Genomic DNA, 26,464 nt, shown 5'->3' with positions numbered 1-26,464 from the left:
GTTGGGAAGGAGTGTCCTTCAGGGTAATCCCAGCTGGTGTGGGAATTGAACACACGCTATTGGTTTTACTCTGCATTATAAACCAACTATCCAGCCAACTGAGCTAACTGACTTCACTCCAGGGGCATGCCGTGTATAACCCAATCATTGCCAGCCTGCACCTCAATAGGAGCCAGAAGCAAGGCCATTCGGCCCCCACCCTAACCCAGAAGGGAGAGCACGGGAAGCTGATGAAGGAACCAAGCCCCTCCCATGTGGCCTTCTGAAATGGAGCTGGAGGACAGGGCAGACCTGGCCTGCTGTTTGCTTCCCCGAGACTGGCCTGCTCCACCTTACAGTGAGAGACTGAGGGGAACCTCGAGGAGATTTCACTTCTCACTGAGAGGCTCCAACTCCAATCCAAATCAGACTGGTTCCCTCCGAGACTCACGGAAGAGTGCAGCACTCTACAGATCAGGGCCTTGTGGAGTCATAACCTCCAGTGTGGGGGCCAAGAGCTGGGAGGTAGTGTTAAGGACATAAGACCATCTGAAATAGGAACAGGAGGATACCATTCAGCCCTTCGAGCCTGCTCTACTATTCAATAGAATCGTGAATGATTTAGTATTGATTTGGGAGCTGAAACCTGGACAGTACAGAGACAGAGAATCAAATTATTCTGCGATAAGGAATTATCAGACGAGAGCACACACACACACACACACACACACACACACACACACACACACACACACACAAATTGTGGGATTCAGGCCGTCTGTGGGAATGGGGAGAGACAAAGGAGCATAATGCTAGAGAGGGATCTGATCCCACAGATTTCACTCCTTCCCTCTCTCTCTGCAGCTCTCATGTCTGTTTTTGTTTTTCCCAGTTCTCTCTCCCACATCTTTCCTTCAATCTCTATTCCTCACCATCCTTCACATCTCTGTCCTGTTTACATTTCCCAGTAGATTCCCTTCCCCCTTTGTCACCTCACCTGGTTTTTCAGGAATGTTTAATCATTCAGTCTTTCACAAAACTCATCTCTCTCTGCATCTGTCTCTCAGCTCTGTGGGATCTTGCTATTCCTGTCTGTACATCACTCTAGCAACATCATAGCCCCCAGTACCACCCCACTCTCTCAGCTCTATCTCTCTGCTGTTGTTACTCCTCTCTCTCTCTGTCCTATATCTCTCCCTGGGATTTCTGTCTTGCTGTCTGCCTGAACTCTCCCTGTTTTTCTCCTCCCATTTTCTCCTTGTATCTGTCTGACATTGTATTTCTCTTCCTGGAGTTTAACTCTCTCTCTCTCTCTCTCTCTCTCTCTCTCTCTCTCTCTGTCTGCTCTCTCTCAGTTCTTCTCACTTCCTCTACCCCCCTCTGCCTGCCTGTCTTTCTCTTGTTCTCTCCCTCCCTCTCACTGTCTGTCCATCCATCTCTCTTTCTCTCGTGTAGTTGCTCTCCCTCTTTCTCCCTGGACCCCTCTGCTCTGTCCCCGTGACTGGGGGAAGGGGCATTGGGAAGAGCTTGCCTCAGTGCCTGGTCTCTCCCAGGTTTTACCCCCACTGTGGGGAGGGGGTGAGTGGAAGGAACATGAAGTACTTTTCTGAGTGTGTCTGAAATAAAGAAAAAGAGAAAGAGAAAGGGAGAGTGATAAAAAGAGAGAGAGACATGGAGAGAGTGGAGATGGAGAAAGTGGAGAGAGAGAAATGGGCAGTAAGAGTCAGGGAGGTGGAGTGAGAAAAGGACAGAGTGAGAGAGACAGGGAGATAGAGAGTGGGAAGGACATCTATTGAGGGAGAAGGACAGTGTGTGTACTTGGCGACGGTTTCAGAGTGGGATCTTGCTGTGCATTACAGCAGTCAGTCAAAAGGTGAGTTAGTCTCTGCACTATGTCCTCCAGCCCAGGGACTGTGAGTCTGCATGGGAAGGGGGAGAGTGGGAGACAAGGAGAGACTGGGACAGCCAGAGACAGGGGGAGGGTTTGATGGAGTTTTGGGGTTGCTGGAGAAAGGAGGGGCTGTTGTCAGAGAGAGATGGAGGGAGGGATAACATGTGATGCAAAATCTGAGACAGGGTTGTGAAGAGGTCTGCACAGGAAGGATAGTCAATGAGGCCATTCAGGGGCCAATCCTGAGGATCCTGAACAAGACCAGGATCATTTAATGGGTGAGGGGGGATGATGGGCAGAAAGGACTCCATCTGTGATGTAAACCTTCTGTAATTCTCGGACTGGGATCTTGCTGTACATTAAAATCGTCTCAGGCGAGTCAGTCAACCCAGACTCATTTACCTGTGTGAGAAAGTGAGGACTGCAGATGCTGGAGAGTCAGAGTTACAAAGTGTGGAGCTGGAGAAGCACAGCAGGTCAGCCAGGAGAGTCGATGGGTCAGGCCTGACCTGCTGGGCTTTTCCAGCTCCACACTTTTCCACTCATTTCCCTCTGCCCCAGGGAGTGGGGATCACAGCAATGTTGGGGGCAGCAAAATATTTGAGGGGGGCACAGTTGGTAAGGAAGGTATTTGGGAGGGAAGGTTTTTGGGGAAGGGAATAAATTTCTGAGGAGAGTTAAAATGAGGGGCAAATGTTTTTAGCGGGGTCAAAATTGGGTGAGCACTTTCAGGTCTGAAATAAAGAAAAAGAGAAAGGGAGGGTGAGAAAAAAAGAGAGAGGAAGAGCGAGTGGAGATGGAGAAGGGGGATGAGAGAAAGATGGGGCAGAGACAGACAGTGAGAGGGAGGGTGTGAGAGAAAGGCAGATTGAGAGAAAGAGACAGACAGGGAGAGAGAAGGACAAAGAGAGAAGGGGAAGTCAGACTGAGACAAACAGGCGTTAAAGCATGGACAGACTGAAGGGGTGACACTCAGTATTCCAGTTGGTTCCAGCTCTCTCTCTCTCAATGGTTTTTCACACTCCCTCTCTCCCATGCTCCTGAGGTTTCCTTCAGCTTGTCTCTCTCTCCCACTCTCTCTCCCTCTCTCTGGATGGTGAGCTGGTCTCTGTCCCTTGCCATGTTGGTCACCTCAGAAAGCCTCCAGAAAATTCAAGAGATCAGTCTGCAGGTGATCCCTGGTTTTGTTCATTTCTGGATGGTTTCCCAGAACTTTCTATACTTCTGGCCAATTCAAAGAATCAGTTAATAGTTTGAAGCGTTGCTAATCATTTGGATGGCTTGTTCCTGTTAGTTTCTTTGTGTAGCAGGACCCGGTACCTTCCTGTTTGGGCCCTCCTTTGTTTGGTGGAGACGTTGTTAGGGATATGTCTGCCCAGGGGAACTGTTGCCTTTGACATTATGCTGATGGGATAACCATCTGGCTGCTGTCTGGCTTTTGTGATTTGGGAGTATAACTTGTCCAATATACCCAGCATCTCTTAGCTGTCTATCTGTGTTTTAGCAAGGAGGCAGTAACATTTCACCCATTCCCCCTCCCCCACCCAGTCTTTTGAATAGAAAGAAGCTTATACAATGAATTACAAACCTAATTTTAAAAGCTGGTTATGTTTGTTGTCAGAGTAGCCTGCTGTTTGAGCGAAAACCATTTTGTACATTGGTCAAACCGATTGTCATATGGCTGATAAGTGATACCATAGAATCCCTACAGAGCAGAAACAGGCCCTTCAGCCCATCGAGTGCACAATGACCCTCTGAAGAGAATCCAACTCAGATCCATCCCCTGATGATATCCCTGAAACCCTACATTTCCCATGGCTATTCCAGCTAACCTGAATATCCCTCGGCACTATGGGCAATCTGTCAAAAATGCCCACCATTGAACAGTGGGAGAAAACCCATACAGATGGAGGGAGAATGTACAAACTCCACACAGACAGTCGCTCAGGAGTGGAATCAAACCCAGGTCTCTGGCGCTGTGATGTAACAGTGCTAACCACTGAGTGACTGTGGCTCTCCTAACTGTTTTGACAAAACATATTCCGTTCTGAGAATCCATACAGAATTGTGATGCATAGCCTACATCCGGTGAGCAGAATAAATGCAAGTGAATGAGACCTCCTGGCTCAAACTCCAGGAATTCCCTTCCTAAGGACATTGTGGGTCCACTACCTGCAACAGTTCAATGTGCAGCTCACCACCAAAACCAGCTCCCGAGCAGCTACGGACAGGCAATCAATACTGGGCCCAGCCAGGAACACTCAAACACTGCAAATGAATGAAACTAAGGTGATCACCCGGGGAGTTCCATCTACCTTCCAGTCCCTGGGGGTGTGTCCAGGCATTATTCACCATGATCGGACCCATCTGTTACAGCCTGCAATCCTAACCACCGGTATCCCGAGATATATCAAGGTGAGTGCGGTTAGGGCCACAGCTTGATGTGAGAGGAGCCGAATTCGTTAATGACAGGCGGTGGGAATGCCATGGTCTGGCCTGTTCCTTCACATTTACGTAAGGGTGGTCCTTGTCAATGTCCCCTCTATCTCCACAGCATGTGGGATGGAATCATGATAACCCATCCAAATACCTTCTTTAATGTAATTCCGATACTTTCGACTTCAAAGATCCCCATCCTAACATTGTCACTTGGGATAATTGGAATCCCTCGCACCAAGCCCAGTGCCCCACTGAAAGTGTCCTTACAGCTGTCATTAACCCAGTCCTTGGTGAGCTGCTATAACTGACAGTGAGACATGTTAGTGTGGGTGTTCTCCTGGAACAAATATTTCCGCTGTTTGTCACTAATCCGGGATGGGACTTCTCTCGAGCAGTGAGGACTGCTGCCTTCATTTCATCAAGGATGCCCCTCCCCCACTGTTGTCCCTCAGGGAGGGCTGAATGGCCTGGTGGACAAAGTCACATGGCGATTAATTTAATTTGTTTGTCAGCATCCAGTCCGTGTATGACAGACTGTCGGTCTATCTCATCCAAAAATGTATCTGGGTTTGAGACAGGAACAAACAGAGTGGCCTTTTTGGTGCTGCCCACCAGCTGGGTGCCTGGAATGGCTGTTGTGTACGGAGTGAAGACCATAAGCTGCTTTACCCTGGGTAACCACAGGATTCATGGAATCTGGGTCCGTCTGTGGCTCAGGGATGGGGGCAAAAGTTGCAGTTACCTGGGAGACAGGCAGTGGGAGTCCCCATCTGTGAGCGGGTGTGGATGTGTCAGTGTGGGGCCTATCATTATCTCCCTGGGGAAGTAGAACCCCAAAGGCACACTTTATCCCATTCTGGGAGGAGTCCTGGTTCCCTAGGGATTGTATTTGCTCCTGACACCTCCTACTAGGGCCTGATGTGTGTTGTTCCGTGTTGTAGGTGTACAGGACCCATGCAGCTGCTTGGAGCTCATACACTGTCCTTCCAGATTGTCAATGTAACCTGAGGCTGCCTCCCCATCCCCAGAGACCCTCCTTTCACTGGAATGGGCTCTTCCCAATTGGAACTGGAGTGGTCCCATGTGGGTGAGATTTTCCTGCAACCTTCTGTCCTGCTCATTGTATCGGAGACCTAGCTCGGTCACAGCCTGTAGTTTTCCCTGGGGTGACCGGATCCCAGCTGCCTTATCCCAGCCGGGGGACCTCTATGCTATCAGCAGTGGAATGAGCTTTCCAGCTTCCTTCCCCAGTTCTCTATGGGCATCTCACCACAGCTCCTGTGCCAGGAATCCTTCACTGCACGGCCAGGCTGGCTTCCTGCCAAATTCTGAAGGACTGTTTCACATTTGTACCGGCTCGTGTTCCTGTTGCTTTGGCTGCTTCTGTATTATGGGATACCTGGGTATGTTCATATAGTCATAGAGTTCTACAGCATGGAGCCATGCTCTTTGGCCCAAACTGCTCCATCCACACTAACCCCGTTTCCCTGCACTTGGCCCATATCCTTCCAATACGTTCCTCTCCATGTATTTGTCCAAGTGCATTTTAAATGTTCTTAAATGTATCCTCCTCGACCACTTGCACTGGTAGTTCATTCCGTAAGTGTACCACCCACTGGGGAAAAGCATTATCCCTCAGGTTCCCTTTTAATCTTCCCCTTTCACCTTAAACTGATGCCCTTTCATCCTTGATTCCCCAAGCCTTGGATAAAGACTGAGTGCATTCACCCTATCCATGCCTCCCATGATCCTATACACCTCTATAAGGACACCCCCTCAGTCTCCTACGCACTAAAGAAAATGCCCTAACTTGTCCAACTTCTCTCTATATCTGTCTAGTTGAGTTCTGGCAACATCCTTGTAAGTTTCTTCTGCACTCTTTCCAGTTTAATAACATCCTTCCGATAGCAAGGTGGGTAAAACTGAACACAATACTCCGTGTGTGGCCTCACTAACATCCTGCACAACTACAACAGAACTTCCCAACTTCGATATTCCATGCCCTGACTGGTGAAGGGCCCAGTCTGCCAAAAGCCTTCTTCACTGCCCTGTCTCCCTGAGTTCAGAGAGCCGTGCTCCTGGAATCCAAGGTCCCTCTGTTCCACTACACTCCTTCAGGCCCTACCATTCCCCATGAAACCCCTGTCTTGATGTGACTTTCCAAAATGCAAGATCTCGCCCTTGTCTGTATTAAACTCCATTTGCCATTTCTCAGCCCAATTCCCCAGCTGATCAAGGCCCTGTTGCAATTGCTGAGAACCTTCCTCACTTATTTTAGTGTAATCTGCAAACTTTCAAATCATGCCTTAAACATCCTCATCCAAATCATTGATATAGATGACAAACAGCAATGGGCCTAGCACTGACCAGCTCAGCGGCACAATGGCTCAGTGGTTAGCACTGCTGCCTCACAGCACCGTGGATCTGGGTTCAAATCCAACCTCACAGGATGGTCTGTGTGGGTTAGATCCTGTTAGGGTTATATTTCCTACAGTATGGAAACAGGCCATTTAGCCCATCAAGTCCACACTGACCTGCTGAAGAGTAACCCACCTCGAGCCATTCTCCTTACCCAATATTTACTCTGGACGAATGTACCGAACACTATGGACAACTTAGCACGGCCAATTCATTCTGACCTGTACATTTTTGGATTGTGGGAGGAAACCCACGCAGACATAGGGAGAATGTGCAAACTCCACACAGACAGTCACCCGAGGCTGGGGTCAAACCCGGGTCCCTGGCGCTGTGAGGCAGCAGTGCCAACCACTGAGACACCATGCCAACCCAACTGAGATTGTATGTTCTTCCCATGTCTGCGTGGGTTTCCTCTTGGTGCTCCGGTTTCCTCCCACAGTCCAAAGATGTGCAGGTCAGGTAAATTGGCCATGCTCAATTGCCTATAGCGTTCATGGATGTGTAAGGAATTTGCATTAGTCAGGGGTTAATGTAGACTAACAGGGTACGGGAATAGGTTTGAGTGAAATGATCTTCAGAGGGCCAGTGGACTTGTTGGGCCGAAGGGCCTGTTTCCACATAAGACGGATTCTATGATTCTATGACCGCTGAGTCACACCACTAGTCACAGGCCTCCAGTCTGACTGTTACCCTCTGCTTCCTACCATCAAGCCAATTGAGTACTCAGTTTGCGAACGGATCCTGGATTCTATGCGATCTAACCTTCCAGAGCAAGGTACCATGTGGAATCTTATCAAAGGCCTTCCTGAAGTCTGTAGAGTCTACATGTACTGGCCTGCCCTCGTCAAACTTCCTGATCACTTCATCAAAAGAACCCTGACAAATTTGTGAGGCCTAGTCTCCCACACACAAGGCTATGCTGACTACTCCCAATTAAATGTTGTATTTCCAAATACAGAGCATCTTCTCAAGTAATTTACTTACCATGGATGTTGGGTTTACTGTTCTATAGTTCCCAGGTTTTCCTTTGCAGCCATTCTCGAACAAGGACACAACATTTGCTGCCCTCCAAAATCTGGGACCTCACCCGTAGGTAATGTTGATGCAAAAAGATCAGCCAGGGACCCCACAATTTCTTCTCTCGCCTCTTGCAGTGTTGTTGGATATATTTGGTCAGGAGATTTGTCCACGTTCATACATTCTAATACATACAAATACACAAAGGACAGGATTAATTATTAATACCTGCATCCCTCTGACCTGATCTGGGAGAGATGGGTCAGGAGGGGGAGATTACTTTGTTGGGTGGGTGTCAGTCAGGGAGGGGGAGATTGCAGTGTTGGGGAGGGACCAGTCAGGGAGGGGCATATTGCAGTGTTGGGTAGGGATCAGTCAGGGAGGGGGAGGTTGCAGTGTTGTGTAGAACATAGAACATAGAACATAGAACAATACAGCACAGAACAGGCCCTTCGGCCCACGATGTTGTGCCGAACTTCTATCCTAGATTAAGCACCCATCCATGTACCTATCCAAATGCCGCTTAAAGGTCGCCAATGAATCTGACTCTACCACTCCCACGGGCAGCGCATTCCATGCCCCCACCACTCTCTGGGTGAAGAACCCACCCCTGACATCTCCCCTATACCTTCCACCCTTCACCTTAAATTTATGTCCCCTTGTAACACTCTGTTGTACCCGGGGAAAAAGTTTCTGACTGTCTACTCTATCTATTCCTCTGATCATCTTATAAACCTCTATCAAGTCACCCCTCATCCTTCGCCGTTCCAACGAGAAAAGGCCGAGAACTCTCAACCTATCCTCGTATGACCTACTCTCCATTCCAGGCAACATCCTGGTAAATCTTCTTTGCACCCTCTCCAAAGCTTCCACATCTTTCCTAAAGTGAGGCGACCAGAACTGCACACAGTACTCCAAATGTGGCCTAACCAAAGTCCTGTACAGCTGCAACATCACCTCACGACTCTTGAATTCAATCCCTCTGCTAATGAACGATAATACTCCATAGGCCTTCTTACAAACTCTATCCACCTGAGTGGCAACCTTCAAAGATCTATGTACATAGACCCCAAGATCCCTCTGTTCCTCCACCTGACCAAGAACCCTACCATTAACCCTGTATTCCGCATTCTTATTTGTTCTTCCAAAATGGACAACTTCACACTTGGCAGGGTTGAACTCCATCTGCCACTCCTCAGCCCAGCTCTGCATCATATCTAAGTCCCTCTGCAGCCGACAACAGTCCTCCTCACTGTCCACAACTCCACCTATCTTTGTATCATCTGCAAATTTACTGACCCACCCTTCGACTCCCTCATCTAAGTCATTAATAAAAATTACAAACAGCAGAGGACCCAGAACTGATCCCTGCGGAACTCCACTTGTAACTGGACTCCATGCTGAATATTTACCATCTACTACCACTCTCTGACTTCGACCGGTTAGCCAGTTTTCTATCCAATTGGCCAAATTTCCCTCTATCCCATGCCTCCTGACTTTCCGCATAAGCCTACCATGGGGAACCTTATCAAATGCCTTACTAAAATCCATGTACACTACATCCACTGCTCTACCCTCATCCACATGCTTGGTCACCTCCTCGAAGAATTCAATAAGACTTGTAACGCAAGACCTACCCTTCACAAATCCGTGCTGGCTGTCCCTAATCAAGCAGTGCCGTTCCAGATACTCGTAAATCCTATCCCTCAGTACCCTTTCCATTACTTTGCCTACCACAGAAGTAAGACTAACTGGCCTGTAATTCCCGGGGTTATCCCTATTCCCTTTTTTGAACAGGGGCACAACATTCGCTACTCTCCAGTCCCCTGGTACCACCCCCGTTGCCAGTGAAGACGAGAAGATCATTGCCAACGGTACTGCAATTTCCTCTCTTGCTTCCCACATAATCCTAGGATATATCCCGTCAGGCCCGGGGGACTTGTCTATCCTCAAGTTGTTCAAAATGTCCAACACATCTTCCTTCCTAACAGATATCTCTTCTAACTTATCAGTCCGTTTCACACGGGTTAGAGTTAGGGTTAGAGGGAAATCAGAAGGGCAAAAAGGGGACATGAGATTGCTTTAACAATTAGGGTTAAGGAGAATCCAAAGATCTTTTACAAATGCATAAAGGCCAAAGGGTCACTGGGGAGACAATAGGGCCCTCAAAGATCAAGACAGCCTGCACGTGGAGCTGCAGGAGAGTGAGAATATACCGAACAAGTATTTCCTGTCGAGAAGGACATGGAAGATGTAGAATGGAATGATGGTTTGGGAAATAGCATTTGGGAGTAGATGATGTCATCTTGCAAAATGTCCATATTACAGAGGAGGAGGTGCTGGATGTCTTGAAATGGTTAAAGATGGATAAATCCCCAGGACCTGATCAGGTGTACTCTCGATCTCTGTGGGAAGGTAGAGAAGTGATTGCTGGGCCCTGTGCTGAAATATTTGTATCATCGATAAACACAGGTGAGGTACCAGAAGACTGGAGGTTGGGCTAACGTGGTGCCACTGTTTAGGAAGGGTGGTAAGGACAAGCCAGGGAACTACAGACTGGTTCACCTGTCGTCAGTCGTGGGCACATTGAGAGACGGATACATGAGGGACAGGAATTACATGTGTTTAGAAAGGCAATGTCTAATTGGGGATAGTCAGCATTGACTATCATGTCTCAAGATATTGAGTTTTTTGAAGTAGTAACAAAAGGATTGATGAGGGCAGAGCGGTGGATATGAGTGATATGGACTTCAGTAAGGTGTTCGAAATGTTTCCACATGGGAGATTGGAGAGCAAGGATAGATCTCACCGAATACAGGGAAAACCAGCCATTTGGATACAGAACTGGCACGAAGGTAGAAGACAGAGGGTGGTTGTGGAGGGTGTTTTTTTTCAGCCTGGAGACCTGTGACCAGTGGAGTGCCACAAGGATCGGTGCTGCGTCCACTACTTTCCATTAATTATATAAATGATTTGGATGTGAACACAGCAGGTATAGTTAGTAAGTTTGGAGATGACACCAACATTGGAGGGGTAGTGGACAGTGAAGAATGTTACTTCACATTACAACGGGATGGTGAACTGATGGGCCAATGGGCTGAGGAGTGGGAGATGGAGCTTCATTTAGATTAATGGGAGGTGCTGAATTTTGGGAAAGCAACTCTTCGCAGGACTGATACACTTAAAATTAAGGTCCCATGGAGTGTTTCTGAACAAAGAGACCTTGGAGTGCAAGTTCATTGTTCCTTGAAAGGAGAATTGTAGGTCGATAGGATAGTGAATAAGGAGTTTGGTATGCTTGTGTTTACTGATCAGTGCATTGAGTAGAGGAGTTGGGAGGTCATGTTGTGGCTATACAGGATATTGGATAAGCCAGTTTTGGAATATTGCGTGCAATTCTTGTCTCCTCCCTATCGGAAGGATGTTGTATAAATTGAAAGGGTTCAGAAAAGATTTACAAAGACGCTGACAGGATTGGAGGATGTGAGCTACAGAGAGAGGTGAAATGGACTGGGCCTGTTTTCCCGAGAATGTCTGAGGCTGAGGGGCACCCATATGTAGGTTTATAAAACCATGAGACAAATCGATAGGTATAATAGACATGTTCTTTTCCCTAGGGTGGGGTAGTCCAGAACTGGAGGGCCCAGGTTGAGGGTGAGAGGGGAAAGATATAAAAGGAACATAAGGGACAACGTTTTGATGTGGAGGGTGTTGCGTGTATGGAATTAACTGCCAGATGAAGTGGTGGAGACGGGTACAATTACTGCATTTAAAAGGCACCTGGATGGATATACGAACAGGAAGGGTTGAGAGGGATTTGGGCCAAGTGCTGGCAAATAAAACGAGATTATGATAGGATATGTGGGTGGCGTGGATGATTTGTTTCCGTGCTGTACATCTCTATGACTGTGAATGTTTTCCACTGTCCATTTCCAGCCATACACTTCACTGTTTCCCCTGTTTACCTTGGTCAGTTCTCCTCTCAAACACATGTCAATGGCTTTGGTTGTGATTGTAGGGTGTGCTTTATGGTCACTTTAAAAATCCATCATCTCGCTGAATTCCACTACACTACAATTCCCAGAGGATATCTCAGTGGGACATTACTCCTTCACTCAGCGTCATCACCCAACGGTCGATCTGAGATAGTCACCTCCCTGGCCGTTTGCACAACGTCTTATTCAAAGAAACACTGACACAAACATTCAAAGAGGAGTTCGGAGAACATCCCTTTTGCCGATGTGACTGTCCCAGATTATACAAAGACTGAAGTCTCCCAGAATTATCACAGTGCCTCTGTATTACACAGGAATGTGTAACAGGGTCTGAGCAATGAAATGCTGTTAGGTCACCTAAAAACTGTTCTCCTGCTTGTGTTTTTGACACGTGTTACCCAGAATCTGCATTCAGACTGATTCAGCTGCATCATCTGAGGCCAAATGCTTTCACTGTAATGTCTTTGTTAACCATTACTGTCAGGGTTACCCATCCTGCACTCCCTGACACCCCTAAAGGAGGTGGACAATAGAATATTCATGTTCCTCCTTTTGTTCACCCTGTCACCACTAAATCTCATTTATCTCTGTGCCACAGTCCATCCACCTTATTGCAGAGACATTATCCAGTCCAAAAAAGAACTTTACGATTGACTATTTCCACAATTTCTTGTCACAGTCCAATTAACTGATGTACAGTTTCAGTTAAACTCTGTCTCTCCCTGTTCCTTTCTGCTTGTCTTCAGCTACATCACCATTTTCTCTTTGGATTTGGAAAGCTCCTTTCACCTGAACCCTGGCCCTGCATCCTCTCTGTCAGTTTAAAGCCCTGTCCATAAGCTTACCGACATGATTGACCAGGACACTGCTCCCAGCAGTGTTGTGTTTAATTCACTCATGGGATGTTGCTGTCTCTGGCTGGCCAGCATCGCATGTCCACCCCGAGCTGCCCTTGAGCTGAGTGCCTTGCTGGATGATTACAGAGAGCTGTTTAGAGTCAACCCCATTGCTCTGGGTCTGGATCATGTGTAGGCCAGACCCACTGTCTATAATATATTTCCATCCTAAAAGGATATTAAGCAGTTAGATGGGTTATACTGGACACCGGCATTAACATCTGGATGAACAGTCGGGTGAGAATAGCACGAGGTCATCACCTGTCCCACTCGTAGGTCACCGTTCACTGAGGACTGATCCCCGTGCACCATGAATCACAACCCTTTTATCATGACCATTGTGTGATCCTGATACCTTCCTGCACTCTGGTGATATCACTCAGTCTCTCTCCATGTGGTATCCCTCACTGTGTGGGTCTAATTGCTGCCTCTGTCAGCGTCTCTCACACTTGCAGCTACTCCAGATCCTGAGCCAATGGAATTCCCCATTCCAGAGGGACACAGCAGCACAGGCCATGGATGGAGACTGGAATTTTCCAGATCTCTGTGGGACTCAGGGCCATTCTCCCATGTGTAACCCTCACTGCATCAGTCTAATTTCCCATTCTGTCTGTTTCTCTCTGTCTCCTGTAGGTCATCAGGATGTTCCTGTCTCAGCCGAATTCCTAACTCTTGTCCTCGTCCATAACCACCTGAAGACGCTTGGTCAGTCAGAGAGACATGAAGAGGGAGGTCAGGAGCCTTCAGTAAATCCTGCAGCGGTAAGATCACTCACAGTGAACAGCACAGGGAGGGTTAGTGACCTTCTGTATTCAGACATGGAAGACAGGACATAGACACAGAGCTGGGCAAGGAACAGCTACATTCTAGGCTTCATTCACATCATCTTGTGTGGGTCCTGCTTTCACTTTCTGCTGGACTGGTCCTCCCTGAGACATCTCTCTCTCTCTGTCTCTCTCCCCCTCTCTCACCCCCTCACTCGTATTCTCTCTTTCTCACCCTCTCTTTCTCTCTCACCCCTTCACTCACTCTCCACCCAAACCCTCTCTGTCACCCGACTCTCTCTCCCTCGTGTCCCTCTCTCCCTCATCCCTCTGTCTCTGGCTTGCCCTATATCTCTCCCTATCACGCTCTGCCCCCTCTCTATCAATCTTTCTCTTTCTCACGCGCTCTCTCTCTCTCTCTCTCTCGTCCCCTTCTCGTGTGCTCTTTCACTCTCTCAGACTCTCTCTCTCATTTCCATTTCCTCCCACTCACTTGCACCTCTCTGTCTTTTGCCCCCTCACTCTCTTTCACTCGCCCCCTCTCTCACCCCACTATTTCTCACCCCTCTCTCTACCCAAATCTCTCACCCCTCTCTCTCCCCCCTCACAATCTCACCCCCTCTCGCTCACACCCCCTCTCAATCACAACCCATCCCTCCCTCACCCTCTCTCCCCCGCCTCTCTCTTCCTCTCTCTCTCTGCCCCTCTTGTGCTCTCTACTCCTCTCTCACTCCACGTCTCTCACTCTCCCCACTCTCCCCCTCTCTCCCCCTCTCTCTCCCCCCTCTCTCTCCCCCCACTCTTACCCCTCTCTCTCTCCTCTCTCTTTCACCCCTTTCTCTTACCCTTCTCCCTCACTCCTTTCTCTCACTCCTCTCTTTCACTCCTCGCTCACACCCCCCTCTCACTCTCAACCCATCTCTCTCTCTCACCCTCTCTCCCCGCTCCTCTCTCTCTCTTCCCCCTCTCTCTTCTTCTCTCTCTCTGCCCCTCTTGTGCTCTCTACTCCTCTCTCACTCCACCTCTCTCACTCCCCCTCTCTCCCCCCTCTCTCGCCCTCTCTCTCCTCCCCCTCTCTCCCCCCACTCTCCCCCTCTCTCTCACCCCGCTATCTCGCCCACCAATCTCCCCCCACCACTCTCTCCCTCCCCCTCTCTCTCCCTCCCCCTCTCTCTCCTCCCTCTCTCTCCCCTCTCTCTCACCCCTTTCTCTCACCCTTCTCTCTCACCCCATTCTCTCAACCCTCTCTTTCACCCCTCGCTCACACCCCCTCTCACTCTCAACCCATCTCTCTCTCACCCTCGCGCTCTCCCGGCCTCTCTCTCTCTCTCTCTTCACCCTCTCTCTTCCCCTCTTGTGCTTTCTTCACCCTCTCTCACTCCACCTCTCTCACTCCCCCTCTCTCCCCTCTCTCCCCTCTCTCCCCCCTCTCCCCCTCACCCCTCTCTCCCGTCTCTCCCCTCCCTCACCCTCTCTCCCCTCCCTCTCTCTCACCCCTCTCTCTCACCCGCCACTCTCCCCCTCCCCTCTGTCTCACCCCTCTCTCTCACACCACTCTGTCACCCCTCACACTCCCCCATCTCTCTCGCCCACCTCACTCCCCTTCTCCCCTCTTTCATTCCTTTCTCTCAGCCCTCTCTCCCCCTCTCTCTCCCCCTCTCTACCCCCTCTCTCCCCACTCTCTCTTGCCCACATCGCTCCCCCCTCCCTCACCCCTCTCTCTCACCCTCTCTCTCCCCCTCTCTCTGCACCCCTGCTCTCACTCATCTCCCCCTCTCTCTCCCCCACCACTCCCCTCTCTCCCTCCTCTCTTCCCCCTCTCTCTCCACCCACCTCACCCCATTTCTCTCACACTCTCTCTCCCCTCCCCCTCTCTCACCCTTCTCTCACACTCCTCTCTCCTCCCGTCTCTCCCCCTCTCTCCTCCTTTCTGCCCCCGCTCTCCTCCCTCTGTCTCCCCCCTCTCTACCGCTCTCCCTCTCTCGCCCCTCTCTCCCTCCTCTCTCTCCCCCACCTCTCCCCTCTCTCCCTCCTCTCTTTCCCCTCTCTCTCCCCCCTGTCTCCCCTCTCTCTCCACAAATCTCACCCCCATTTCTCTCACACCCTCTCTCCCCTCCCTATCTCTCTCACCCTTCTCTCACACACCTCTCTCCTCCCGTCTCTCTCCCTTCTCACACCCCTCTCTCACTCCCTTTCTCACTCCCCTCTCTCTCACCACTCTCTCACCGCTGTCTCACCCCTCTCTCTCACCCCTCTCTCTGCCACCCTCTCACTCTACTCCTCTCTCTACCCCTTCTCTCCCCCCCTCTCTCCCCATCCCCTTCCCCCATCTGTCTCCTGTTCTCTCTCACCCCTCTCAACCCCCCTCTCTCTCCCCATCTCTCACCCCTTCCTCCCCCTCTCCCCCTCTCACCCCTCTATCATTCCTCTCCCTTACCCATCCCTTCCCCTTTCTCTCCCCCTCTCTCCCCACACTCTCTCGCACACATCTCAACCCCCTCCCTCACCCCTCCCTCTCTCCCCGTCTCTCTGCCCCCCGCTCTCCCCCTCTGTCTCCCCCCTCTCCCGCTCTCCCTCTCCCTCTCTCTCCTCCTCTCTCTCCCCCACCTTACCCCTCTCTCCCCCCTCTCTTTCCCCCTCTCTCTCCACCCATCTCACCCCATTTCTCTCACACTCCTCTCTCCCCCTTGTCTCTCCCCCTCTCTCACTCCCCTCTCTCTCACCGTTCTTTAACCACATTCTCTCAATCCCCCCCTCTCTCACATCCCTCTCTCTCACCCCTCTCTCCCCTTCTCTCCCCTCTCTCTCCCTCATCCCATCCACCCTCTCTCTCTCCCGCTCTCTCTCACCCCTCTCAAACTCCTCTCTCTCTCACCCCCTCTCTCACCCCCTCTCTTCCCCGCCTCTCTCTCACCCCTCTCTCTCACCCCCACTCTCAGAACCTCTGCCTGTCACACCCCTCTCTCTCACCCCCTCTCTTCCTCACTCCCTCTGTCTCTTGCCCGCTCTCTCTCTCGCCCACGTTCTCACTCACTCTCTCTCTCGCCCACTCTCTCTCTCTAGCCCACACTCTCTCAAACCCCTCTCTCTCATCACTCTCTCTCAGCCCTCTCTCTCTCTCACACCCTTCTCTCTCTCTCAGCCCCTTCTCTCTCACCCATCTCCCTCTCACGCCTCTCTCACCCCTCTCTTTCTCTCGCTCTCACCCAACTCTCTCTCTCTCACCCTCTCTCTCACTCCCTCTCTCTCACCCTGTGTCTGTCTCAACTCCTCTCTATCCCAACCCCTCTCTCTCAATCCCTCTCTCTCAACCCCTGTCTGTCTCACGTCCTCTCTCTCAACCCCCTCTCTCTCTCACCGCCTCTCTCAACACCCTGTCTCACTCAACCCCTCTCTCCCTCCCCCTCTCTCTCCCCCTCTATCTCTCCCCTCTCTCTAACCCCTCACTCACCTCGTCACTCTCTCTCCCCCTCTCTCTCTCTCACCGCCTCTCTCTCTCGCTCTCACCCCTCTCTCTCTCACCCCCTTCGCTCTCACCCCTCTCTGTCACCCCTCTCCCTCTCAACCTCTCTCTCTTTCACCCCCTCTCTCACACACTCCCTCTCTCTCTCGCCCCCTCTCTCTCATCCTCCCCTCTCTCTCTTAGCCTCTCTCTATCACCCCTCTCTCTCACCCTCTCTCCTTGAACCCCCCTCACACACTCCCTAACTCTAGCCCCCTCCTCTCACCCCTCTCTCTCTCACCCCTCTCTCTTTCTCGCCCCTCTCTCTCTCGCCCCGTCTCTCTTACCCCTCTCTCTCTGACCCCTCGCTCTCACCCCATGCTCTCGCTCACCCCACTCTCTCTCACCCCTCTCTCACCCGCTCTCTCTTTCACCCCGTCTCTCACACACTCTCTCTCTCTCGCCCCCTGTCTCTGTCGCCCCCTTTCTCTCTCGCCCCCTCTCTCCCCCCTCACGCTCTCCACCCTCTCTCTCCCCTCTCTCCCCCCTCTCCCCCTCAGCGTTCTCTCTCTCTCACCTCTCTCTCTCCCATCTGCTCTCTACCCCTCTCTCTCATCCCTTTCTTAACCTCTCTTACACTCCTCCCTCTCTCTCACCCCTCTCTCAGCCCTCTCATATTCTCACCCCTCTCTCTCTTACACCACTCGCTCTCCCCCCTCTCTCATCCCAATCTCTCACTGCTCTGTCTTACGCCCCTCTCTATTTTTCTCACCCTCTCTCATCCCCTCTCTTTCTCTCACCCTTCTCTCTCTCACCCCTCTCTCTCTCACCGCTCTCTCTCCCACCCCCTCTCTCACCCCCTCACTTTCTCACCCCTTCCCAACACCCTCTCTCTCTCAGCCCCTCTCTCAGCCCTCTCTCTCTCAGCCCCCTCTCTCTACTCACGCCCCCTCTCTCTCACCCATCTCCCTCTCACCCCTCCTCACGCCCCTCTCTCTCACCCCTCTCTCACCACTCTCTCTCATCCTGTCTCTCTCAGCCCTCTCTCTTTCACCCCCCTCACACGCTCCCTCTCTCTCACACCCCCCTCTCTCACAGCCCTCTCGCTCTCCTCCCACCACTCTCTCTCCCTCTCACTCATCCCTCTCTTAACCACTCTCTTTCTTACACTCCTCCCTCTCTCGCTCACCACTCTCTCAGCCCTCTTATAATCTTACCCCTCTCTCTCTTACACCACTCTCTCTCTCCTCCGCTCTCTCTACCCCTCTCTCTCAACCAACTCTCTCAACCCTCTCTCTTACACACCTATCTCTCACCCCTCTCTCAACCCCCTCTCTCACTCACCCCCCTCTCTCTCACCCCACTCTCTCTTACTCTCTCCCTCTGCCATCTCTCACTCTCACCCCTCTCTCTCTCACCGCCCCTTCTCTCTCACCCCACCTCCCTCTCACCCTGCTCTCTCACCTCTCTCTCTTACCTCCCTCTCTCACCTCTCTCTCACCCTCTCTCTCACCCCCTCTCTCTCACCCCGTGTCTGTCTCACCTCCTCTCTCCCAACCCCTCTTTCTCTCACCGCCTCTCTCAACACCCTCTCTCACTCAACACCCCTCTCTCTCACCCCCTCCCTCTCTCACCCTCTCTCTCAACCACTGTCTGTCTCAACTCCTCTCTCTCTCACACCCCTCCCTCTCTCAACCGTCTCTCTCTCTCACACCCCCTCTCTCTCACCCTCTTTCTCTTTCACCTTCCCTTCTCACACGCTCCCTCTCTCTCACACTCTTTCTCTTTCACCTTCCCTTCTCACACGCTCCCTCTCTCTCGCCCCCCCCCCCCACCCTGTCTCTCTCTCTCTCTCTCCCCCCGATCTCTCAGCCCTCTCTCTCTCTCACCACTCTCACTCTCCTCCGGCTCTCTCTCTCCACTCACTCATCCCTCTCTTAACCACTCTCCTTTCTTTCACTCCTCCCTCTCTCTCACCACTCTCAGTCCTCTCTATCTATCTCACCCCTCTCTCAACCCTCCCTCTCTCTCTCACCCCGTGCTCTCTTACCCTCTCTCTCTGACCTCTCTCTCTCACCTTTCTCTCTCACCCCCAGTCTGTCTCACCTCCTCTCTCTTCCAATCCCCCCTCTCACCCTCTCTCTCTTCACCCCCCTCTCTCTCTCTCACCACCTCTCTCACACCTCTCTCTCTCACACACCTCTATCGCCCCCCCCTCTCTCACCCCTCACTCTCTCTCACCCCATGCTCTCGCTCACCCCTCTCTCTCACCCTCTCCCTCACCCTCTCTCTCGTTCACCCCGTCTCTCACACACAAACTCTCTCTCGCCCCTGTCTCTCTCGGCACCTCTCTCTCGCACCCTCTCTCTCTCGCCTCTCTCCCCCTCTCTCAGCCCCCTCAGTCTCTCACCCCGTCACTCTCTCTCTCTTAAACCGCCTCTCTCTCACCACCCTCTTTCTCACACAACCCCATCTCTCCATCACCCTCTCTCTCTATCACCCCACTCTCTCACCCTCTCTCACCCCCTCTTTCTCACACAACCTCTCTCACAGCCTCACTTGCCCGCTCTCTCTTTCATCCCATCCCTCACACACTCTCTGTCTCGCCCCCTGTCTCGCTGCCTCTCTCTCGCCCCCCTCTCTCTCGGCAGTCTCTCTCCCCCTCACTCTCTCCCCCTTTCTCTCCCCCCTCACTCTCTCCCCCTCTATCTCTGTCTCTGTATCTCACACCCTCGCTCTCTCACCCCGTCACTCTCTCTCCGCCTCTCTCCGTCTCACCACCTCTCTCTCTCTCTCGCTATCACCCATCTCTCGCTCCCACCATCTCTCTCTACCCCGCTCTCTCATCCCACTGTCTCACCCTTTTCTCTTATACCCTCTCTATCTGTCTCATCCCTCTCTCACCCATCTCTCTCTCACCCCTCTCTCTCACCCCCCTCTCTCTCTCTCACTCTCACCCCCCTCTCTTACCTCTCCCTCTCACCCCCCCTCACCCTCTCTCTCTCTCACCCTTCTCTCTCTCACCTCACTCTCTCTCCCCCCTCTCACACCCTCTCTCTCTCAGCCCCTCTCTCTCTCTCACCCGCTCACTATCTCACCACGCCACTGTCTCTCCCCCTCTCTCTCTCTCACCGCCTCGCTCTCAACACCCTCTCTCACTCATCCCCCTCTCTCTCACCCGCCCTCTCTCACCATCTGTCTGTCTCACATCCTCTCTCTTACCCCTCTCTATCTCTCACCCCCTCTCTCTCACCCCCGTCTTTCTCACCTCCTCACTCTCTCATACCCCTCTCTCTCACCGCCTGTCTCGCAACACCCTCTCTCACTCAACCCCTCTCTCTCTCACCCCTCTCTCTCTCACACCTCCTCTCTCTCACACCTCTCTCTCTCACCTGTTCTCTCTATCTCACTTCACTATCTTACTCACCCCTCTCTCTCTCTCTCAACCCTCCCTCTAATCCCCATCTCTCCCTCTCACCCTCTCTTTCTCTCACCCCGTCTTTCTCACACCTCCGTCTCTTTCACCCCTTTCTTACTCACCCCTCTCTCAGCCCTCTCTCTCCCTCACCCGACCCTCACTCTCACTCCCTCTCTGTCTCTCACTCCTTTTCTCTCTCTTACCCCCTCACTCTCTCACCCCTCTCTCACCCTCTCTCTCACTCCCACCCTTCTCCCTCACCCCTCTCTTTCAACCCTGTCTCTTTCACCCCTTTCTTTCTCACCCCTCTCTCAGCCCTCTCTCTGGCTCACCCGACTCTCCCTCTCACTCCCTCTCTATCTCTCACCCTTCTCTCTCTCACCCCTCTCACTCAACCCTCTCTCTCTCACCCTCTCTCTCTTTCACCCCCCTCTCTCACACACTCTCTCACTCTCGCCCCCTCTCTCTCTCACCCCTCTATCTCTCACCCCATGCTCTCTCTCACCCCTCTCTCTCACACCCCTCTCTCACCCTCTCTCTCTTTCACCCCATCTCTCACACACTCCCTCTCTCTTGCCCTCGTCTCTGTCGTCCCCTTTCTCTCTCGGCCCCTCTCTCTCTCGCCCGTCTCTCTCCCCCTCACACTCTCCACCCTCTCTCTCTCCCCCTGTATCTCTCTCCCTGTCGCTCACCTCCCGACTCTCTCACCCCGTCACTCTCTCTCCCCCTCACCACTCTCTCTCTCTCTCACCCTCTTTCTGTCACCCCTCTCTCTCTCACCCCATGCTCTCGCTCACCCCCTCTAACACCCCTCTCCCTCATCCTCTCACTCTTTCACCCCGTTTCTCACACACTCCCTCTCTCTCGACTCCTGTCACTCTCATCGTCTCTCTCTCGCCCTCTCGCTCACCCCTCTCTCTCACCCCTCTCCCTCACCCTCTCTCTCTTTCACACTGTCTCTCATACACTCCCTCTCTCTCGCCCCCTGTCTCTCTCTCCGTCTATCTCTCCCCCCTTCATTCAGTCTTTCCCCTCACTATCTCACCCCGTCTGTCTCTCCCTCTCTCCCTCTCACCGCCTCACCCCCCTCTCTCACCCCCTCTCTCTCTCACAACCTGTCTGTCTCACCTCCTCTCTCTCCCACCCCTCTCTATCTCTCACCCACCTCACCCCTCTCTCTTACCCTCTCTCGCTGACCTCTCTCTCTCACCCTCTCTCTCACACCTCTCTCTCACCCCGTGTCTGTCTCACCTCCTCTCTCTTCCAACCCCCCCTCTCTCTCACCCCCTCTGTCTCACCCCCTGTCTGTCTCACCTCCTCTCTCTCTCACCCCTCTCTCTCTCTCAGACCTCCTCTCTCTCACCCCCTCTTTCCCACACCCCCTCTCTCACAACCTTCCTCGCCCTCTCTCTCTTTCATCCCATCCCTCACACACTCTCTCTCTCTCTCTCGACCCTGTTTCTCTCGCTGCCTCTCTCTCGCCCCTCTCTCTCTCTCGCCCCTCTCTCTCTAGCCTCACTCTCTCCCACCTCTCTCTCCCCCTCTATCTCTCTCCCTGTCTCTCAACCCCTCTCTCTCACACCCTCGCTCTCTCACCCCGTCACTCTCTCTCCACCTCTCTCTATCTCACCACCTCTCTCTCTCGTTCTCACCCATCTCTCTCTCCCACCATCTCTCTCTACCCCTCTCTCTCATCCCACTCTCTCACCCTTTTCTCTTCTACCCTCTCTATCTCTCTCACCCCTCTCTCATCACCTTCTCTCTCACACTTCTGTCTCTCACCCCCTCTCTCACTCCCGCCCCTCTCTCTCAACCCTCCCTCTCTCACACCTCTCTCTCACCCCCCCTCTCACACCCCTCTCTCTCTACCCCTCTCTCTCATCCCAGTCTCTCACCCTTCTCTCCTCCACCCCTCTCTATCTCTCTCACCCCTGTATCATCCACCACACTCTCTCACACCTCTCTCTCGCACCCCTCTCTCTCACTCACGCCCCTCTCTATCACACCTCTCTCTCACCCCTCTCTCTCTTACCCTCACTCTCTCAGCTCGCTCTCTCTTACCCTCTCTCTCAGTCCGCTCTCTCATCCCTCTCTCTCACCCATCTCTCTCTAACCCTTCTCTCTCACCCCGCTCTCTCTCTCGCTCTCACCCTTCTCTCTCTTACCTCTCTCTCTCTTACCTCTCTCTCACCCTCTCTCTCACCATTCTATCTCTTACCCCCTCACTATCTCACCCCGTCAATGTCTCTCCCCCTCTCTCTCTCACCGCCTCGCCCTCAACACCCTCTGTCACTCATCCCCCTCTCTCGCACCCCCTCTCTCTTACCACCTGTCTGTCTCACATCCTCTCTCTCTCACACCTCTCTACCTCTCACACCCATCTGTCTCACCTCCTCACTCTCTCATACCTCTCTCTCTCACCGCCTGTCTCGCAACACCCTCTCTTACTCACCCCCTCTCTCTCTCTCCCCCTCTCTCACTCACACCTCTCTCTCTCACCGGTTCTCTCTATCTCACTTCACTATCTTACTCACCCCTCTCTCCCTCTCACCCTCTCTCTCTCTCACCCCATCTCGCTCACCCCTCTCTCTCTTTCACACCTTTCTTTCTCACCCCTCTCTCAGCCCTCTCTCTCCCTCACCCGACCCTCACTCTCACTCCCACTCTGTCTCTCACTCCTTTTCTCTGTCTTACCCCCTCACTCTCTCATCCCTCTCTCACACTCTCTCTCTCTTAGCCCTCTCTCTCTCACCCTCTCTCTCTCGCTCTCACCCTTCTCTCTCTCTCACCCCCTCTCTCTCACCCCTCTCTCTCTTACCCCTCTCTCACCCTCTCTCTCTTTCACCCCGTCTGTCACACACTCCCTCTCTCTCGCCCCCGTCTCTGTCACCCCCTTTCTCTCTCGGCCCCTCTCTCTCTCACCCATCTATCTTCCCCCTCACACTCTCTACCCTCTCTCTCTCCCCCCTCTCTCCCCCTCTCTCCCCCTCTATCTCTCCCCCTGTCTCTCACCCCCTGAGTCTCTCACCCCATCACTCTCTCTCCCCCTCTCTCCCTCACCACTCTCTCTCTCTCACCCCTCTGTCTCTCACCCCATGCTCTCGCTCACCCTCTCTAACACCACTCTCCCTCATCCTCTAACTCTTTCATCCTGTCTCTCACACACTCCCTCTCTCTCGCCCCCTGTTTCTCTCGCTGTCTCTCTGTCGCCTCCCCTCATCCCTCTCTCTCTCCCCCTCTCCCCCTCTATCTCTCCCCTGTCTCTCAGTCTCTCTCTCTCATCCCCTCACTATCTCACCCTGTCGCTGTCTCTCCCCCTCTCTCACCGTCTCGCTCTCAACACCCTCTCTCACACATCCCCCTCTTTCTCCCCTCTCTCAGTCTCACCCCCCTCTCTCACCCCCTCTCTCTCACAACCTGTCTGTCTCACCTCCTCTCTCCCCCAGCCCTCTCTATCTCTCAACCCCTCTCTCTCACCCCTCTCTCTCACCCCGCTCTCTCTTGCCCTCTCTCTCTGACCTCTCCCTCTCTCACCCTCTCTCACCCCTCTCTCTCACCCCTGTCTGTCTTACCTCCTCTCTCTCTCACCCCTCTCTCTCACCACCTCTCTCTCTCAACACCCTCTCTCGCTCATCCCTTCTCTCTCTCACACCTCTCTCTCTCACCCCTCACTCTCTCTCACCCCATGCTCTCGCTCACCCCTTCTCTCCCCCTCCCCCTCACCCTCTCTTTTGTTCACCCCGTCTCTCACACACTCCCTCTCTCTCGCCCTCTCTCTCTCGCCTCTCTCCCTCTCTCTCAGCCCCTTCAGTCTCTCACCCCGTCACTCTCTCTCTCTCTCACACCGCCTCTCTCTCAACACCCTCTTTCTCACACATCCCCATATCGCCTTCACCCTCTCTCTCTCACCCCACTCTTTCACCCCACTCTCTCACCCCCTCTTTCTCACACCCCCTCTCACAACCTTCCTCGCCCTCTCTCTCTTTCATCCCATCCCACACACACACACACTCTCTCTCTCTCTCGCCCCCTGTTTCTCTCGCTGCCTCTCTTGCCCCTCTCTCTTGCCCCTCTCTCTCCCCCTCACTCTCTCCCACCTCTCTCTCCCCATCACTCTCTCCCCCCTCTATCTCTCTCCCTGTCTCTCAACCCCTCTCTCTCACCCCCTCGCTCTCTCACCCCGTCACTCTCTCTCCGCCTCTCTCCCTCACCACTGTCTCTCTCACCCCTCTCTCTCACCCTTCTGTCTCTCACGCGATGCTCTTGCTCACCCTCTCTAACACCCCTCTCCCTCATCCTCTCACTCTTTCTCCCCGTCTCTCACACACTCCCTCTCTCTCGCCCCCGTCTCTCTCGCCGTCTCTCTCTCGCCCTCCCCTCTTCCCTCTCTCTCTCCCCCCACTCTCTCCCCCTTCTCTCACCCCCTCTATCTCTCCCCCTGTCTCTCAGTCCCTCCCTCTCTCACCCCCTCTCTATCTCACCCTGTCACTGTCTCTCCCCCTCTCTCTCTCTCACCGCCTCGCTCTCAACATCCTCTCTCACTCATCTCCATCTTTCACCCCTCTCTCAGTCTCACCCCTCTCTCTCACCCCCTCTCTCTCACCACCTGTCTGTCTCACCTCCTTTCTGGCCCACTCCTCTCAATCTCTCACCCCCTCTCTCTCACCCCTGTCTGTCTCAGCTCCTCTCTCTCTCTCTCATACTGCTCTCCCTCACTGCCTCTCTTGCAACACCCTTTCTCACTCACCCCCTCTCTCTCACACTCTCTCTCTCACACGTTCTCTCTATTTCACTTCACTATCTCACTCACCCCTCTCTCTCTCAACCCTGTCTCTCATCCCTCTATCTCTCCCTCTCACCCCCTCTCTCTCTCTCACCCCATCTCTCTCTCACCCCTCTTTCTCTTTCACCCCTCTCTTTCTCACCCCTCTCTCTCCCTCCTCTGTCTCTCACCCAACTCTCTCTCACAGTCCCTCTCTTTCTCTCACTCCTCTCTCTCTCTCTCTCACCCCCTCACTGCCTCACCCCTCTCTCTCACCCCTCTCTCTCTCAGCCATCTCTCACTCACCCTCTCTCTCTCTCGCTGTCCCCCTTCTCTCTCACACCCCCCTATCTCTCTCCCCACTCTCACTCACCCTCTCTCTCTCTCTCACCCTCTCTCTCACCCCTCTCTCTCTCACCCTCTCTCTCTCTCGCTCTCACCCTTCTCTCTCTCACCCCTCTTTCTCACAATGCTCTCTCACCCCTCTCTCACACCCTCTCTCTCCCAGCCCTCTCTCTCTCTCCTTCTCTCTCTCTTGCTCTCACCCTTCTCTCTCTTACCCCCCTCTCTCTCACATCTTTCTCTTTCTAACTCTTTACCCCACTCTCTCTCATCCCTCTCTTCCCCCTCTCTCTCTTATACTCCTCCATCTCTCTCACCACTCTCTCAGCCCCCTCATACTCTCACCCCTCTCTCTCTTAAACCACTTTCTCTCTACCCTCTCTCTCTACCCCTCTCTCTCACACACCCCTCCTTCTCTCTCTCTCCCCCCCTCTCTCTCACCCCTGTCTCTCTCACCCCCCTCTCTCTCACCCCCTCTCTCACACCCTCTCTCACTCGCCCTCTCTCTTTCACCCCGTGTCTCACACACGCCCTCTCTCTCACCCCCTGTTTCTCTCTCTCCCCCACATTCTCTCGCCCCCCTCTCTCTCTCTCGCTCCTCTCTCTCTCCCCCTCATGCTCTCCACTCTCTCTCTGTCACCCCCTCTCTCTCCCCCTCTATCTCTCCCCTGTCTCTCAGCCCCTTTCTCTCTCACCACCTCACTCTCTCTCCCCAATCTCTCACCACCTCTCTCTCAACACCCTCTCTCACACATCCCCCCCTCTCTCTCACCCTCTCTCTCTCTTACCCAATCTTTCTCACTCCCTGTCTGTCTCACCTACTCTCTCTCCCACCCCCTCTCTCTCTCACCCCCTGTCTGTCTCTCCTCCTCTCACTCACGACCCTCTCTCTCTCACCGCCTCTCCCTCAACAACCTCTCTCACTCACCCCTCTCTCTCTCTTTCACCCGTCTGTTTCTCACCCCTCTCTCAGCCCTCTCTCTCCCTCACCCGACTCTCTCTCACTCTCTCTCTGTCTCTCACTTCTTCTGTCTCTCTCACCCCCTCATTCTCTCTCTCATCCTCTCTATCTCTCTGTCACACCACTCTCTGTCTCTCACG

The sequence above is a fragment of the Chiloscyllium punctatum genome, chromosome 31 (assembly GCF_047496795.1).
Source record: "Chiloscyllium punctatum isolate Juve2018m chromosome 31, sChiPun1.3, whole genome shotgun sequence".
Taxonomy (NCBI): Eukaryota; Metazoa; Chordata; class Chondrichthyes; order Orectolobiformes; family Hemiscylliidae; genus Chiloscyllium; species Chiloscyllium punctatum.
The sequence above is the reverse complement of the archived record's forward strand: the minus strand, read 5'-3'. Positions refer to the sequence as shown.